The following is a 16,110-nucleotide window of genomic DNA, read 5'->3' as shown; positions in this document are numbered from 1 at the left end:
GACTTTCATAGGCTTGTCTCCAAACTTTGTCCTGTTTAACCATCAGGCCTTCTATCCGGGGTGTTCAGGATACTGAGCCCTGTCCCAAGGATGGGAAAGGGATACCCTATACTTGAGCAGAGCCTAGCAAACTTTCTTTCCTAATTGGTTCTTAGGGTTTTGTTATGTTTTTCTTTTTACAATAATGAAAATTTACAATGAAGAAAGATAGGCAGTGAAGATGCAGCTAACTAAATTTCACACTTAGGAGAATTGTTCTTTTCATGGAAAATGCCAGTAATTCCTCACCTTATAATAGATAATAATACCTTCTTAGCTAGGATCCTGGGTATATTTGGAAAATATGTATTCAGGGGATTTTTGAAATAATGACTTTTTACTTCAGATTCCTAACTGTATCTTTCATGCTTTATTCTTTAGCTGAGTGTGTCTGTCATATACAAACGCTTCTAGCAAGTGAATGTGGTAGTTGGTGCAGGGAAAAGTACACAGAACTTGAGATTTTGAGACCTGCATTCAAACCCCAGCCTCTCCTCAACGTTCTTTTGCACGAGATAGGATTTCCTTTATCCATTTCACAAGCCTTTATTGAATACATCTCCTTAGGTACCAGAGATGCAGAGATGAGTCAGACTCATCATCACAGAATTCGAGGACCAGAAGGGACTTCATAGCTCACCCAGTGAAAGTTTTTCTCTTTGGCAGGAGGAAACAGATGCTCTAGGTAAAATCGGCTTGCTGGAGGTTACAGGGCTGTATACAGTTGGGTCAGACATAGAACTTGTTTTGTGAAAGAACTCAGCCCAGGTGACTCCTAGTGCCCCCTTATGGCACACCCAGGGAAGGTTGGCCCATTTCACAGAACAAAACATTAGGGCTCAAAGAGGCTAAGTGGTGTGTTGATTTGTCTGTGAATCTTTAAGAGCTGTTGTAGCCGCCAGTGCCTCAGCCAGCCCTTTACCTCCTCCCTGCCCCCAGCGAAGCTCAGAACCCCACCTTGTGAGATGCCAGTGCAGCTAGCCTTTCTCCCTCTCCCTCCTCCCACACTGGGCAGCACAGTTATAAAGAACTGATCCACAGCGCCTGCCCTTGAGGGGCTTGAGCAGCATGTAAACAATGGCTGCAAGACTCCCCCATGATCCCCACAGCACCAATGAGATCAAAGAACCAGAAATGGGAAGGTCAGGCAGAACCTCCTGAGGAGGCTGCATGGAGGAAGTGCACTGGTGTGGGGCCCTGATGTGTTTGGGACCACCCTTGCTTCTCCTCATTGCAAGGGACCATCCTCCTGTTTGTGTTTACTGGGGAGAGATCTAAGACAAGGAGTCAGAGCATTTGACCCCCTTACCCAGCTGAGTCTTTGTTCTCTGCTCCAACAGAAAGGATCCAGCCCAGTCTGCAAGATCTGATGGCCCTGGGGAGAGGCCTGCAGGGCCCACGGACAGAGCTGACTCTTCAGAACGTGCTGACATGGAGCCAGGTTAGTCCCCTCATCTGCTCTGATTTTCTGCAAACCAGTGGCAGTGGTGTGAAATGCCATCTTGGAATCTGAAAACATGTACACTTTTTGATTGAAGGCTTTGGCCACTAAGCAGTATGGAAGGTAACGAAGGTCAGGCCAGAGTGGACGTGGCCTTTCAGGGAGCAGATGCCATGGGAGGGCTGGGGGCTGCTGGAGGCCAGGTCAGCAACCCAGATGGCGAGGTGTTGTGGTGGGGGTGGAGGACAGGGGGGTGAGGGCACCCAGAACCACAGAGGCAGGTCCTGGATCACAGTAGTGAGCACAGTTGTTCGAAGGTCCAGAATTTGGTGTTCTCATTTTAAGCTGAACTGGTGTAGAATTAGAGACATCGTCGGGAATGGAGTGGGAGGAGGCAAGTTGGTAACTGTCCAGAGGACATTAGTGTGGGGGTCAGGCCCATCTGGCAAGAATGGCTCTCTGGAGTCTTCTTTGTATCACAGTGTAGAAGAGCAATGGCAGTAGGAAAAAACAGTAGGAAATCCTGGCTTGGGTGTGAAAATGGAAGGGTCTTTTAAACTAGAGAAGGATCAATGCACAGAGAAAGGCAGACTCGTAAGTGGAGACTGGCCAAGATGAGAAGGCCCAAGAAGCAGATGGATGACCCTAAACCCAGGGTGTGAGGCTTTTATTGGAAATCTACTATAAGCCAAGTACTTTTTCTTATCTTCTGAGTCACCTTGCAGGATGGGGGGCTGAGCCCCACCATTCTCAGTTATGCTACAATAATAAGTTAACTCCAGAATCTCAGTGGATTAATGCAGCAAAGGTTTCATTCCTACTCACGCTCCATGTATCCTTGCTGTAGGTGGAGGGCTCTGCTCCACACGGTGATGCAGGGGCCAGGCAGATGCCAGCTCTGCCATGTTGTAGGTGAGCCACCAGGAACAAGTGCCACCTTGGTCTCTGCAGCAATAAAGAGCTAGCTGGAAGGTTGAGCCCTGACTCTTAAAGGCTTCCTTCCAGAAGTCCATGGGCCAGAACTAGCGATTTCTAGAGCCCTGGAAATCTGGAAGACAGAGATATCTGATGAGTATTAACTGCTGTTTTTACAGTAGATATTGTTACTTCCATTCTGCATGTAAAGAAACAGAAGCTCAGTCACTTGAATCACACCAAGCCTAGATTTTATATAAAATCTGGTTCAATTATTTACTGTTCACCAAAGCACACCAAGTACTTCCGGTAAGCCAGCACATGGTAGGCTCTGGAAATAAAGCAGTGAACATTTAAAAAAAAAAAAAAAAAGTGGCCTCTGCTTTAAGTTGGGTAATGTGTAACTACGACAGAGATAATTCTTAGCCACAGAGACACATGGTCTCTGAGGAGACCTATTAAGATGTTTAGCTTTTTTGTAGAGCAGGACAGTTAAACGAGAGGGCTTTTATTGAGGTTTTGTGCCAAGTGCATGATTTACGCCTCTCATTTAGCTCCTACAGCCCTGTGTGGTGGTTCTCACAATTCTGTGCTTAAGATAAGCAAATTAAAGGGAGGAAGATGAGTACCCTGAAGGTGAATGCTTTAGCGCCAACATTGCTCACTTTTAACGATAGAAAAAATAAAATTAAAAACAGAATATCATCCCCCACTCCATTAAACCCATGAAAACTGTTCTTCTCTTCCTCTAAACCACTACCCCTACTCCATCCTGGACCTTTGTCCCAGTTCCCCTAACATCTTACCAGGGGTCACATGTGAACCTGCCTTCAGCCTCAGCCGAGCGGGCCTCAGGGAAACCAGACACTGGGTCGCTCACGTGGTGCCACCCATACAACAAATCCAGAGTGAGGCTCCTTGGATTCAGAGAGGAAAGGAAGGAATTACAGAGCTACAGTTGCAGGACCCAAAGCCTAGCAAGGTGGGGTCATAGTTAGCTTTGGCACATTCCAGGGCCTTGGCCCAGGCCCATCTGGAATGTTCTTTCTACCTTTCTCACCCCCTTCCCCCTGCCCCGAGCTATAGTTCTGCCCTTGCTCCCTAGATACAAGGTTTACACTGACCCTACTGGCTTCTCTACCTCAGCACCCTGACCCCACCCTCTGTCGCACACTGGTCCAAGCCACCATCTCAGAAGGAGAATAATACAGTGGCCTCTTCATGGGACCCTGCTCCTTCCCTCCCTTCCCAAGGTCTGGCACAAAGGCATCTGTGAAGACAACACTCAGACCAGGTCACTTTACACAAAAGTGCCCCATGGCACCCACCTCATGCAGAGAAGCTAAAGGAGGTAGCATGCCTGATCACTGATACACGCCTCCTGGTTCCTCTCCGACTACACCTCTCTAGCACACCCTTTGTTCCCACCACTGGCCTCTTACTCCCCCTTGAGCAATAAACATGCTCCCCCTCAAGGCACAGGCAAGCAGCTTTTTTCCAGTCTTCTGGAAAGTTCTTCAGGCAGAGAGTTCAGCAGTGACCTCCAGGTCACCACCCAAGAGAGCAGAGCTGCATGGAGCTGAAAGGCTCCCAGTGTGCATATGTCTGCTGCTCAGGAACAACTGGAGGTGAGTGGAGTGAGGGCTGGGCCTATGTGGTGAGAGCAGCGAGGACTGTCCCAACCCCTATCTACTTCTTTATTTGAATGTTTCCATAAAACATCTCTCACCACCACCCCCAACACAGTACCTATTATTCTGTTTACTTTTACTTTTTTAAAGATTTATTTATTTATTTATTTATGCATGCATGCATAGAAGTGCTGGAGTATAGACCAGAGGTGTGGAGAGTGAGATGATTCACCAGAGACAGAGTGGGGAGCAGAACAGGCAGCTGTGCTGAAATACACTGCTGAGGGGAGCAACAGGCAACACAGGAGAGGTCGTGCTGTGTGGGTCACCTCCCTGGCCGGGGATGGAACTCAGGTTCTAGGAGTAATAGTTCTGAGACTTAGCCCCTAGGTACCCGGGAGGCCCTCACTACTACTCTATTTAGCCATGTATTTTCTATCTTCCCTTGCTGGAACATCAGTTCCCCAAGACCAGGGACTGGTGTTCTTCTGGGCGGTGCTTGCACACCTAGCACACAGCCTGGCAGCAGGAGTCACTCAGAAAATGCGTATTGAATGAGAAAATAAATACACAAGAAATCGCTCAGTGGATTCTGTGTCCTTACTTGGTACTTGCTCCATCTTGTTTATGGTATCCTCTCTTGAATGTCCCCGCTGCCGCTGTCCCCTCACTGACCCCCTCATCCCCCCCTCTCCCCTCTGACTTCCCAAGAGGAGTTAGTCCCTGCTGTGCATCACATGAGTCTGTCCTCCTAGCTCCTTGAGCCTGGGACTCACAAGGGCAAGCACAGCTCCCCAGCTCTGAGCCCTAGTGCCTGACAGGCAGTTAGGCCCTCGCTACTGTTTGTGTGAGCTGCGCAGACCAGAGCATCATCTGGAATTGCAGCCCAGGGACCCCAGGCCTCCTGCTCTGCATACCCCCTTCTCCCACAGTCAGGAGTTGGGAACCCCTGTTGCCAACTCAGACCCCTCTTGCTTAACACCTGCTGGCTGCCTTGGAGATCAGAAAGAGAAGCAAATGGGACACTAATGAAATTCAGAGAGAAAACTAAATCTGGAGGTGTTGGCAAACACAGAGGAGGAAGGAGACTGATTTAAAAGGATCTCTCTAGGGTGGGAGGGGAAGTGGTAGGGAAGTAGAGTGCACTGGAGTTAGTATCACCTCGGCCACCTCTGACACGCAGCTGTAGATTTTTCTAGGGGCTTCGATTTGATTTTCTGTCTTTCAACTTGAGACCTTTTATTTGATTGACTCAGTCATTTATTCATAACTTCTCTTACCAAAAAAAAAAGAAAAGAAAAGATAATGGATTAAACATTTTTAATTAATTCATTTATGGGGGCAGTTAATACAAAACCTTAGGTAGAAAGTAATGGAGAAATACTTGGGGAAGGAAGAGAAAGCAAGACCACCAGAAAAGGGGTCCCTGGGAAAGGGGCTTCAAACCGCTGTCCTGAGGCTGGCCAGGCTCTGGTGAAGAGCAGATAGGGTATGGATGCTGGAGACTTCAGGGTTGAAATAGCCCTGGACCAAATGGGCTAACAATGGGCCGATTCCTTTCAGAGCTGTTTCCAGCCCTCTCATGACAGACACTGGCTTTCCACTATGGGCAGGATGCCAACAGGGCATGTTTCTCTATGTATGACAGTCACTCTGTGGTCTTTTAAAATTTATTTAGAGATGAGGAGCTGAAGGCACAAAGATGTGAGGTCATTTCTTCATCTGGGGCACTTGGACATGCACATGTAAAAGCATGAGGTGACCCTTTCCTCATGCTATATACAAAAATAACAAAATGTGTCATCAACCTAAATTTAAGAGTCAAAATAGAAGCCTTTAGACAAAAACATAGGCATAAATTTTTGTGACGTTGGATCAGGCAGTGGTTTGGCACATTCAAAAAAGGTGGGAAAGGATAAAATATATAAACATGGTGTCACTGAAATGAAAACCTATTGTGCCTCAAAGGACACCATAAGGAAAGTGAAAAATAACAGAATGGTTGCAAATCCTAGATCTGGTAAGGTTCTTGTATCCAGGCTATAGAAAGCACTCTTACAAGTCAACAGTGAAGGACAGACCGCCTAGAAGTAAAATAGGCAAAGAGTTTAAATAATCATTTCTCCAAAGGAAATACAAAAATGACGAATAAGCACACAAGATATCCAACCTTGTAGCCATTGGGAGATACAAATCAGAGACATTGAGTTGTTTGTTTGGGCTTGACTTTTGTGACCCCAAAGTCCCCACCTCTCATTCCTTCAGATCCACCCCTGCCCCCACCCCAACCCATACCTCCTTGAGTTTAGAAAGAAGTTACAGCCCAGAGCAAGGGGAGCTGGTCTACAGTGAGGGTTCTCATGGCAGCTGGGAGCAGGGAGAGGGAAGGAGTAGCTGGCAAGACACAAAGGTTTGGTCAAGCACACAGTGCCTTTGGATGCTTTTCCCAGTAATGGGCATATGCTGCCATCTGGAAGGTTGCCCAGGTCCAGCCCTGTGCCCTCCTGTGTCCTCACCAAATGCCCTGAAGCAGTTCTCAAACTTTCTGATTTCAGTAACCTGCTCAACTCCACAAAATTATTGAAGACCCCCCCAAAAATTTGTTTATGTGAATTACATCTATTGAAGTTTACCACACTAATAGTTAGCACTGATTTTAAAAATGAATTATGTGTAGCTTATTTAAAATAATGATCACAGTCCTTACATTCACACAGTACATTTTTCCAAAGCATGACTTTTTCCAAAACAAGCAAAATTGTAGAGTGGTATTGTTCTTCATTTTGGCAAATTTCTTTAATATTTAGCTTACTAGAGTTATATCTGCTTCTGCATTCAATCTGGAAAACTCCACTGTATAATCATAACAGAATGTGGATGAAAAGGGAAATAACAGCGTGGCATTCTTATAAATAGTTTTGACCTTACAATCTTCCTGAGAGAAAGGGAAACCTGGCCATGCTTTGAAAACTTTAAGTGAAATCCTGGCACTGTGTTAGCAGGGAGTGAGGAAGCAGTCGGCTGTGCCTCCATTATGGGGAGGAAAGGGGTGAACACAGACCCAGTGGAGAAGAAATGGTGCCCTCCTGAGGGGAAGTGGTTGCCCTGTGAAGCCTCCAGATTTGTATGTGCCACTTACTCTTGGTCCAAAACACTTTCTTCCATCTTGGTCTACTTGGCAAAATCCTCCTCATAGTTAAAGTTTGTCTCAGTCTAGTGGCCTCTGGAAAGCCTTTCTTGCCATCGTGAACATCCCTGTGGTTGGGTGAAGTCTTCCTCCTTACTTGCCACCTGGTGGATGCCCCTGGATGAGCTTGTCAACAGAGTGGGTGGGAGGTTGAGGTCTCCTGCTGGAAAACTGAGGGTGCTGAGCAGAGGATCAGGGACTTTTGTTTTTGTTTAAGGACAAGAATTTACTTGATATACAGAGGACTATGTTACCAGAAGACAAAGTTATGCACTACTAACTCTAATTTACTAAGAAGTAATGTCAATATCTAGAAAAGAAGAAGAAATAGAATCCATGGAAAGGAACTAGAGCTGCTGAGCACTCACTCTAGGCCCCCTCACCTGTTATCTAATTATCACTACCATTGGGTGGTATTGTCCCCATTTTTAAAAAAGATTTATTTACCCATGGGGATTACAACTGAGATGGATAAAGTCACAAAATGATGTAAAAATAAACTATTATATTATTAAAAAAAAAAACATGAGAAAAAAGAGATGTATTTATTTATACATATAAAAACTGGGGTACAGGCCAGATGACAGGAGAAGGGGGATTCACTAGAGAGACAGTAGGGAGCAGAACAGGCAGATATATTGAAATACACTGCTGAGGAGAGCCAGTGAGTGAGACAGGAGAGGTCTACTGTGCCTTGTGGGTCACCTCCCTAGCTAGAGATCCAATTCTTGCTGCAGTGGCAGCAGATAGCTTCATACTGCTGAGACTTAACCCCTTGTGCCACCAGGGAGGCCTGTGTATTTTCCCCATTTTACAGACAAATGAACAGAGGCTCACTGCTCTTGCCCCTGAAGCGAAACTGGGATTTCACCCACAACTCAGTCTGTTTCCAAAGCCCATGGTTACTTACCCACAATACTCAGGGACTAAGCACCATTTGTGTGGCCAACAGCATTCAGTACTGCAGGCTGATTCTCTGGGACTATTTCAAAAACACGTTTTTTCTCTTGGAAAGCTGACCAATTATACTTCTTTCTTCCACCCCTGTGGAGTCCACCACAGTGGACTCATGTAGCAGAACTTTAGTACTCCCCACTTGTATACTGCTTACTTTTCATAGAAGATATGGTCCCACTTGAAATATTAGCCTGAGACACTAGTTCAAGAGTCAATAGGATATGGAGATTATTGGCCAAGCTCTGCCACAACTGTCCATCCTGGTTGACTATGGGAACCTGGGAGATCAAAGAGCAACTTGGAACAGATGAAGTTCTCAGTTTCAGACTGGAGAAATAGTCCCTCCACTTCTGTAAATATTGGGTAAGGCATACAGGCTTATGAAGCTGGGAATGCATTATTGCCTGTGATGTAGTTGTGTCAGTTAATCAAGGGTCATTGATACTGAACTCTTAGACTATAGGCACAGTGTACGTGGCATAATGTAGTTGCATTATGGCTACACATATATTTCTATCTTTATGAAAATGGAATATCCTCATTTCCCAGGGATCAAACAGGCATGGAGAAGTGTCTTGCTTGGAGCATACAAGTCCTCATACCTGGTGGAACTGAGTTTGATGCCAGGTCTGTTAAGGAGCACCCTGAAGTCCTCCAGGTGGAGAGAGAATGCTGAGCCTGGTCCTAGAAGGCACCATCCTCTTGCCCTTGAGGTTCAGGTGTCCTAAGGGGTCCTGCCTCAGCTCCAGTTTTCTTGTGTTGCTTTCAGGCTCTTTCTCCCTAGGACACTTGTCTGTCCTCCAAGGCTTCATCTTCCTCTTGAGTTTCATGGTCAGTCCTCAGAGAGAGCCCCCGAATGTTCACCCCCCAACTCGCCCCATCCTTTCTCAGCACTCGTGTCTGCCCAGGCAGCACTCTGAGACTCAGTGAGCATGTGAGGGTCTTAGGGAGGAGGAGAATGGAGTAGGCGACCGACATGAATTCTGAAAGGTGTAACAGTGTGAGCTAGAAACCCAACAGTTGCTTGTTTGTCCAAAAAGGGAATCCCAGTGTGGGAACTCCTGTCAGGCCCAGCTCCCATGCTTTGGGAAGCACTAGTAGACAGTTTCAGAAGGAAGGGAATTCTGCCCTTTCCTGAGGCCTGCCAGGCTGGTTGTTGGCAGAGTTGTGGCCACTTCTGTGGGTGTCACCACCCTCTAAACCCCTTTATGATGAACTTTATTTAGTATTCCTCATATTTGGGGTGGTTCTGCTGCACGGTCTTTGATGTTCAGAATGATAACAGGGACATTGACAAGCTGAATGCCTGGTTTATTTCCAAATGGGAAGGTCATTGTCATTATCGTTGGTGGACTCAATGACTGAATCCTCGTAACGGTGTGGGCTTCCCTCTCGTTGCTGATGGAATCTTCAGCTGGGCATGTCCGTAGCCAGTTTAGCCAACACAGCCAAGGTCAAGACCCAGTGACCCCTTTCCAAGGCTGTGGACCTCTGTCACCATGTAGCCTTGACTTGCATGCTGTGAAATGGATGTATTTAGACCTCTTTCACCCCCCACAGCTTCTCTGAAAGCTCCCTTGGTGGAAAAGAACAGTGAGTCAACCTCTATAAACACAGAAAGCTTTTCCTCTTTGGATTCTAACCATGGTGGGAAAGCCAAGTGTGCAGAAAATGCTGCAGGGGTGAGAACAGACATTTGTTGAGTACCTATTACATGTCAGCCACTGCACCACGTATTTCACAGTCCATTTAACCCTCACAACTGCCGGTGAGGTAAGCATTGTTATTTCTGATTCACAGATGGGGCTGTGGAGCCTCAGAGAGGGTCACTGACTTCAAGTCACACAGCTGGGAAGTGGGGGAAGCCAGGAATTGAATCAAGGTTATCTACTACAGAGCACAGCTCCTTCCTTCCCACTGGGTTGAAAATAATAACAAGAACAGCAGCAAGAGTGGTGTGTCCCTTGCATGCGTGACTTGTATTAGCTCATTTAATCCATACAACAAGCCAGTGATACTAGGTGCTATTTTCATCCCTGTTTTACACACAAGGAAACCAAGGCATGGAGATGTGCTTTCAGGTAAAAATTATACCAAAATGTGGGTGTTCCAAAGGGAAGGCCTGTGATCTGTCACAGGTTGCTTCTCTGGCATAAATGCATCTTGTCTAACTTAACACGGAGTTTGTCCATAGGATGTACTTGACAATATCTGTGTTTGATAATTCACGTCATGGTGTCCTGGCCACCCCAGTGGCAAGGTTGTCGTTAGCCACCTACGCTGTCTATTGAGCTGCCCCTGGCCATGGAGACTTCTGATAAATGCAAGGGTCCTAGAGCCCAGATGTTAGGATTCAAGCATGTTACAAAGATAGACAGTCGTGCATAACTTGGTGATGGAAATGGGTTCTGAGATACGTGATTAGCCTTGTGGTGGTATGAATGTCATACACCATTGCACAAGCCTAGATGAACTGGCCTACTATATGCCTGAGCCATGTGGTCTGCTCTGTGTGGTTTGTTGCTGATGGAAATATTTTTGAGCAACGCATGACTGTACAGTGCCTGCAGAGAGGCTCTGGAATCAAACAGATGGACTCTGCACCTGTGTATCCTCCGAGGTTTCATTTTCTGGAGTCTGAGCAAGTTATTAATCTCTCTGTGCTTTCATTTCTGAATATGTAAAATGGGCATAATAAGCGGCCATACATTAATGACCTATCATAAGGATTAAAATTCATATGAAATGTCTATCATCCTGTAGAGGTAGCACACAAGAAATGCAGGTGTTCGATAGATATGATGTATTGCATAATAGAATACTGGTTTATGGAGTTGGGCTTAGGAGGTTATCTAGTTCCATCCTTTCATTTGCAGATGTAGAAACTGAGGCTCAGAGACTGGCAGTGATCAGCTAAAGTCACACAACATTTTAGTTTTCTGATTCCAGTACCAACGTTCATACTGTCATTACAGTTTGTATTTAGAACGGCCTTGTGAAGACTTTACACTAACATCAGTTCCAAAAGTTTGGTTGCCTTCCTTTCAGTATATTTATCTTTTTTGATAGTCTGTAGTCTGTTCTTTACTTCAACATTTACTACCTTTATTTACTTGTTTAAATATCAAACACTGTTATTTTATAAATCCAATTATTTCAGAACCTAGAGTGATCATAGATCTGATTTGTTTTCATTGTTTCTGTTGTCTCGTGCTCATGGTGATTTTTGTCCTTACATATTCTGTGATCTTTTTAATTATGGGTATGCTTGTTAAAACTTTGTGGGACTTCTTTGAGGCCAGAATTGAAAATTCATTGCTCCACAAAGGATTGACATTTACTTCTGCTAGGTGTCTGAATGGACCACAAACTTGGGGTCATTTTTAAACTAAATGTTTACCTTGGACACTGAGTTTTGTTCTGATCAGAAGACACTAATGTATTCAACTCCTAGAGCCATTTGTGTGGTGGGAATTCTCATAAAAACCTTTTTAAATTTTTCCCTCTGCCCAGCACGAGGGCCAAGTTTCCTTACTGTCGCCCTCTGTGAAATGGGATATTTTTTTTCTAGTCTATCTTTTAACCAAGGCTTCTTCTGGGGTTCTAGTCTAAGTGGGACTTTCAATCTGACTTCCAATTTTTTTCTTTTTTGAAGGACTTTGACTTTGCTTATTTTCTTGGTCCTTTAAAAGTAAAGTTCTACACCCCAAGAACTGGCAGTAACAAAGACCTGTCACCTGCTCAGTGCTTGGAAATCTCTGGACTCGTGCTATATTGTGGCTATGTTGACATCTAAGAATTTCCTTTGTTCTCATCATATCAACTCACTACTTAAAAATATATTATTTGTTTAATCTGCCATTATGTCATGCCCTACATTAGAAGAATTCCTTAAGGTGACTAGGCAGCCATGTTGCTGGAAAAAATAAAAAATGGTCACCATTGTCCACTTCAGCGTGAACACACTGAATCAACTAGGGTTTCCCTGGGTAGTACTGGTTGGCAGTTTGCCACAAAACCCACAGCAAGAGAACAGAGGGGTATTTCCATATTTACAGACCAAGGCCTTGAATCCCAGGTCATCACTGTCACTCTTCTGAGGTCTCAGCTTATGCTCGCCCCAGCCCCAAGGAGGTCTCAACCTACCTCTCTACACTATGGATGTTGCCCAATGAAATTCTGATTGTGCATAAGGTACCTAGAAGTTACCACATTCTGAAAAGTGTTTGTGCATGTCTGCTATGATCCAGTCACCTCTCACATGGCCCTTGTTAAAGCAGCAAGCCATGAGCCTTAATTCATTGGCCTGTCTGTTCATTCACTTCACACACATTTACTGAGTACCAGCTTCATGCCTGCCCCCCAATGTTAGGCTTTGGGATGCAGGGATGGATAAGCCACAGTCCTGCCTCTCATGCACAAGGGCATTTACCTGAGCAGTGGTCATAGAGTGTGATCAATTAATCATTGCTTTGGTGGAACAGAACTGGGACCCCAGCGGGACTAACCTGGGATTGTTTGAGTAGGCTTCCCATAAAAAGTAGAGTCTAAAATATGAGGAACGGTTAGCATTCTAGAGACAGAGAGCCCACATTTGCCAGGCCCTCGGAAAAAAAAAAAAAAAAAAAAAAAAAAAAAAAAATAAAAGAAAAAACATGAAATCTCCACTTAGAAGAAAGGGTGCAGTTGATTTTTCCTTTCCCTGTCTTGGTCATGGGCAAGTCCTTACCTCCTCCACTCCAGGGATAACACTAGGATAACTGCTTGATAAATCTATGCATTCTCAACAAGCACCTTGGTACCCCCAAGGGGGGCAAAACTGGGTCGTAAGGGATGAGGGGGTGAAAAAAGATCTTTGTTACAATGGTTATGACTCAACACATGGCCACAGTGCATTAAAATTTTATAGGAAGGGAGAGGGGTTGGACAAATGTCTTAATGGCTTCTTAGCTTGGGTGGCATGCAGGGTTTATAGTGGAAAAGATCACAGAGAACCACTGATGTATCTGAATGAGTGCCTGCATTTGAACCACACTACACTGCACCCTCATTTAACAACCTGTATAAACTGAAACGAACTAAGTAAGTTCTAGGTCTCAGTTTCCTTACCTATAAAATGGGATAATAACACCTCCCCTCATGATGTTGTTTTGAGGAGTAAATGAAATAAGGCTTGTAAATCTCCTGGCTCATAGCAAGTACTCAGTGAACATCATTACCTGTGAGTTGCTTGTCTCCTCCAGCCCAACACACAGATGTTCAGCAGAGGGTCCAGGGCTGGTGAGAACAGAGGGAGCTGTTTACAAACCCTCAAGGCTGCAGGCCATGAACAGCATGCATAAGAGGATTCTCCTGTCTGGGACCACGTAAATGAAAAATGTCCCTGGACTCTTGGAAATGTCTAGAGAGTGATTCATTTGAATTATCAAAGTCAACATTTCCTGGTTCTTCCTTCAGAGGCACAATTAATATTCATTGTGTTTGGAACAATTAATGTCAGGGAAGACATTCAGGTGAAGTTAAAGCTTATTAGTGATTGTCTTGCAAAGGGAGAGTTAGGTTTTCCCATAAGTTGCTAGTTAATGTGAGGGCTTCAACTCCAACTCTTGGCCTCTAAATCCTCTTCACTAGTGCTGAGGGAGAAATTTTTGACCCAGGACCAGCCATGCGTGGTATGAGTAGAAAGGGAGGATAGCAGAAAGAGACTGGAAAGAATGGCTCTTCTTGGTTCCCCCAAAACCTCACACTTCCCTCTGTCAACAGCCTCACAAGTTCCCCAGTGGGCACCTGCCTAGATTAAATTTAACTGAATAATGCCTGGAATGTGACAAGCACTCCTAACATATATTGAATTGCTATTTATTAAGTTTCATACCTACTTATTATACTAACATTATTATGAACTAATGTATTCTTCTTTTACTGCACTCTCTCACTTAACCTCACACCAACTCAACTGTTATTTTCATCATCATTTTCATTCCTATTTTATTCATTTATTTTTTAAAAGATTTATTTATGCATACAAGAACTGGGGTCTAGGCCAGTGGGAGTTAGTGGTGAGAGGATTAACCAGAGACAGAGTGGGGAGCAGAACAGATAGATACACTGAAATACACTGCTGAGGGGAGCAGCAGGTGGGTCAGGAGAGGTGTGCTGCACCATGTGGGTCACTTCCTGGCCAGGAATCAAACTCATGCTGCAGTGGCTGCAGATAGTATCATTGTGCTGCACTTTAGCCTGTTGCACCACCAGGGAGGGCCCCTCATTCCCATTTTAATAGTTGAGAAAACTGAGACTAAGAGAAATTAGGACCTCTCCCCACATGATGAATGGCAGAGTCAGAACAAGTAGTAGCCCACTGTGTGTGACTCCGAACCCAGGGATCCCATCCACTCTGCTGCTTCTGGGTCAATTTTAAAGGGAAGGTCAGAGGCTCCTTTAATTATGAATCCCAGTGACTGGTACAAGAAAGGGAAGAGTTTTCCATTCTAGCAGTGGGCACAACTCTCTCCCTTCTTCCAATCCAGTCAGAGTGATCCTCCCAGCACTGCTTCCACCTTAGTCCAGTCTGGCCTTGTCCCTGTAGAGGACACTGGAAAGGCCTGGCTTCCACACCACGGACACTGTAGCACCCACACCCACAAGCCAGGGAGCGTCATGCCCCACAAAGCGAGGCACCGGGACTTCTCCTGACACTTGTTCTGTTTTCTGTTGCCTGATGCTGCAATGAAGGTTCTGGTTCATCATCTCTGCTCAGAGCATGTCAGGGCATGAGCCTAGGAAGCCCAGACACGGTCTGGCAAAATACTCTGCAGCTCCTTCATCCTCCTTCCACACATACACCCCTTCTCATTCTTCTCCCAGCTGCTACATACGCACGCACACACTCACAAAAGACAGGGCGCTGGCAGGCATGGGAATGAACTGGGTTATAAGATAATAAAACTCTCTCTTTGTAAAGCATGTTGTGGTTAGCCAGAATTTTCCCGTATGTTCCTGTGTGTTGTTGATCTTCACAACAGCCTATCTCAGGGGTGGGTGTTGCTATTGTCATCCAGCTCCAGGAGCTGATCACGTGGCTAGCCCCAGGGTACTACCAGTTCTTGAAGAGTCACCCAGGACTGAGGAGACATTTGGTACCTTCTCACCCAACCTAGGTTGAAGGAGGAAAGCTTACACAGCTCACACAGGTGGCAAATGACAGAGCCAGGCTTCAAATCTAGAAAACCCACTGCCCTGTGAGGACAAGTCCTTCCCCTCCACTGTGTGGGGACATCTCAGAAGGAGAGAGGCCCCTGGACATCATATGACCAGAATAGTGACTCCAAGGCAGACAACATCCATTGGAGAAATACTGACTGTGGCTTCATTGTTCTTGCTTGTTTTTGTTTAAGAGCCTTTGGGGTCCAGACACCCCTAGGGAGAGTCAGAGCAGAGATGGATGTCTGGGGGGCACAGAGTGTTTGAGACAGTCTGGAGGGAAGATGCTGTGTGTGTGGACCTGCAATATGGGAAAGGGAAGTGCTTGATTCTCCAAATCAAATTTCACATTAGTTCTTTGAAGTGTTAACAATCAAAATAGAAATTCAGAAAAAGAGTGATAAAATCAAGGAGCTGGGCCTTCTGAGGTAGGGAGGAGCGAGAGGCGTTCCTACAGTAGGACCCTGATGACACTCTTTGCTTAGTAATTAATTTTCGGTGACTTCCTGTTGCCTTTCATGCCAGCCCAGACTTCACTTTGTTTCCCAGAAGGCCCTGTAGAATTTCTTTTCTCTGAAGAATGTATTATACACAGCAAGGAACCCGGTTCTGGGTTCAAATCCTCACTTCCTACATCCAAGGATGGTCACTGGGAACAAGTTTCTGAGCCACCGGTGCCTCTCCAACCACACATAAAATTGACATGGCAATAAGTTGATGTGGTTGCAGTTAGGGTC

General features: G+C 45.4%; 1 protein-coding gene across 1 annotated transcript in view; it reads left to right on the top strand.

Moving 5' to 3' along the window:
• Positions 1–1,436: 1,436 nt before the first annotated feature.
• Positions 1,437–16,110, top strand: part of TENM4 (teneurin transmembrane protein 4) — a 511,167-nt gene continuing 496,493 nt past the window's right edge. The window contains exon 1 of the mRNA XM_004683244.2: positions 1,437–1,480. The gene's annotated coding sequence lies outside the window, so the exon portion shown is untranslated. The remainder of the gene's footprint in view (positions 1,481–16,110) is intronic.

Source organism: Condylura cristata, unplaced genomic scaffold (assembly GCF_000260355.1).
Source record: "Condylura cristata isolate star-nosed mole 26May11 unplaced genomic scaffold, ConCri1.0 scaffold00015, whole genome shotgun sequence".
Taxonomy (NCBI): Eukaryota; Metazoa; Chordata; class Mammalia; order Eulipotyphla; family Talpidae; genus Condylura; species Condylura cristata.
Note: the sequence above shows the minus strand (reverse complement) of the source record. Positions and strands in the feature narration are given on the sequence as shown.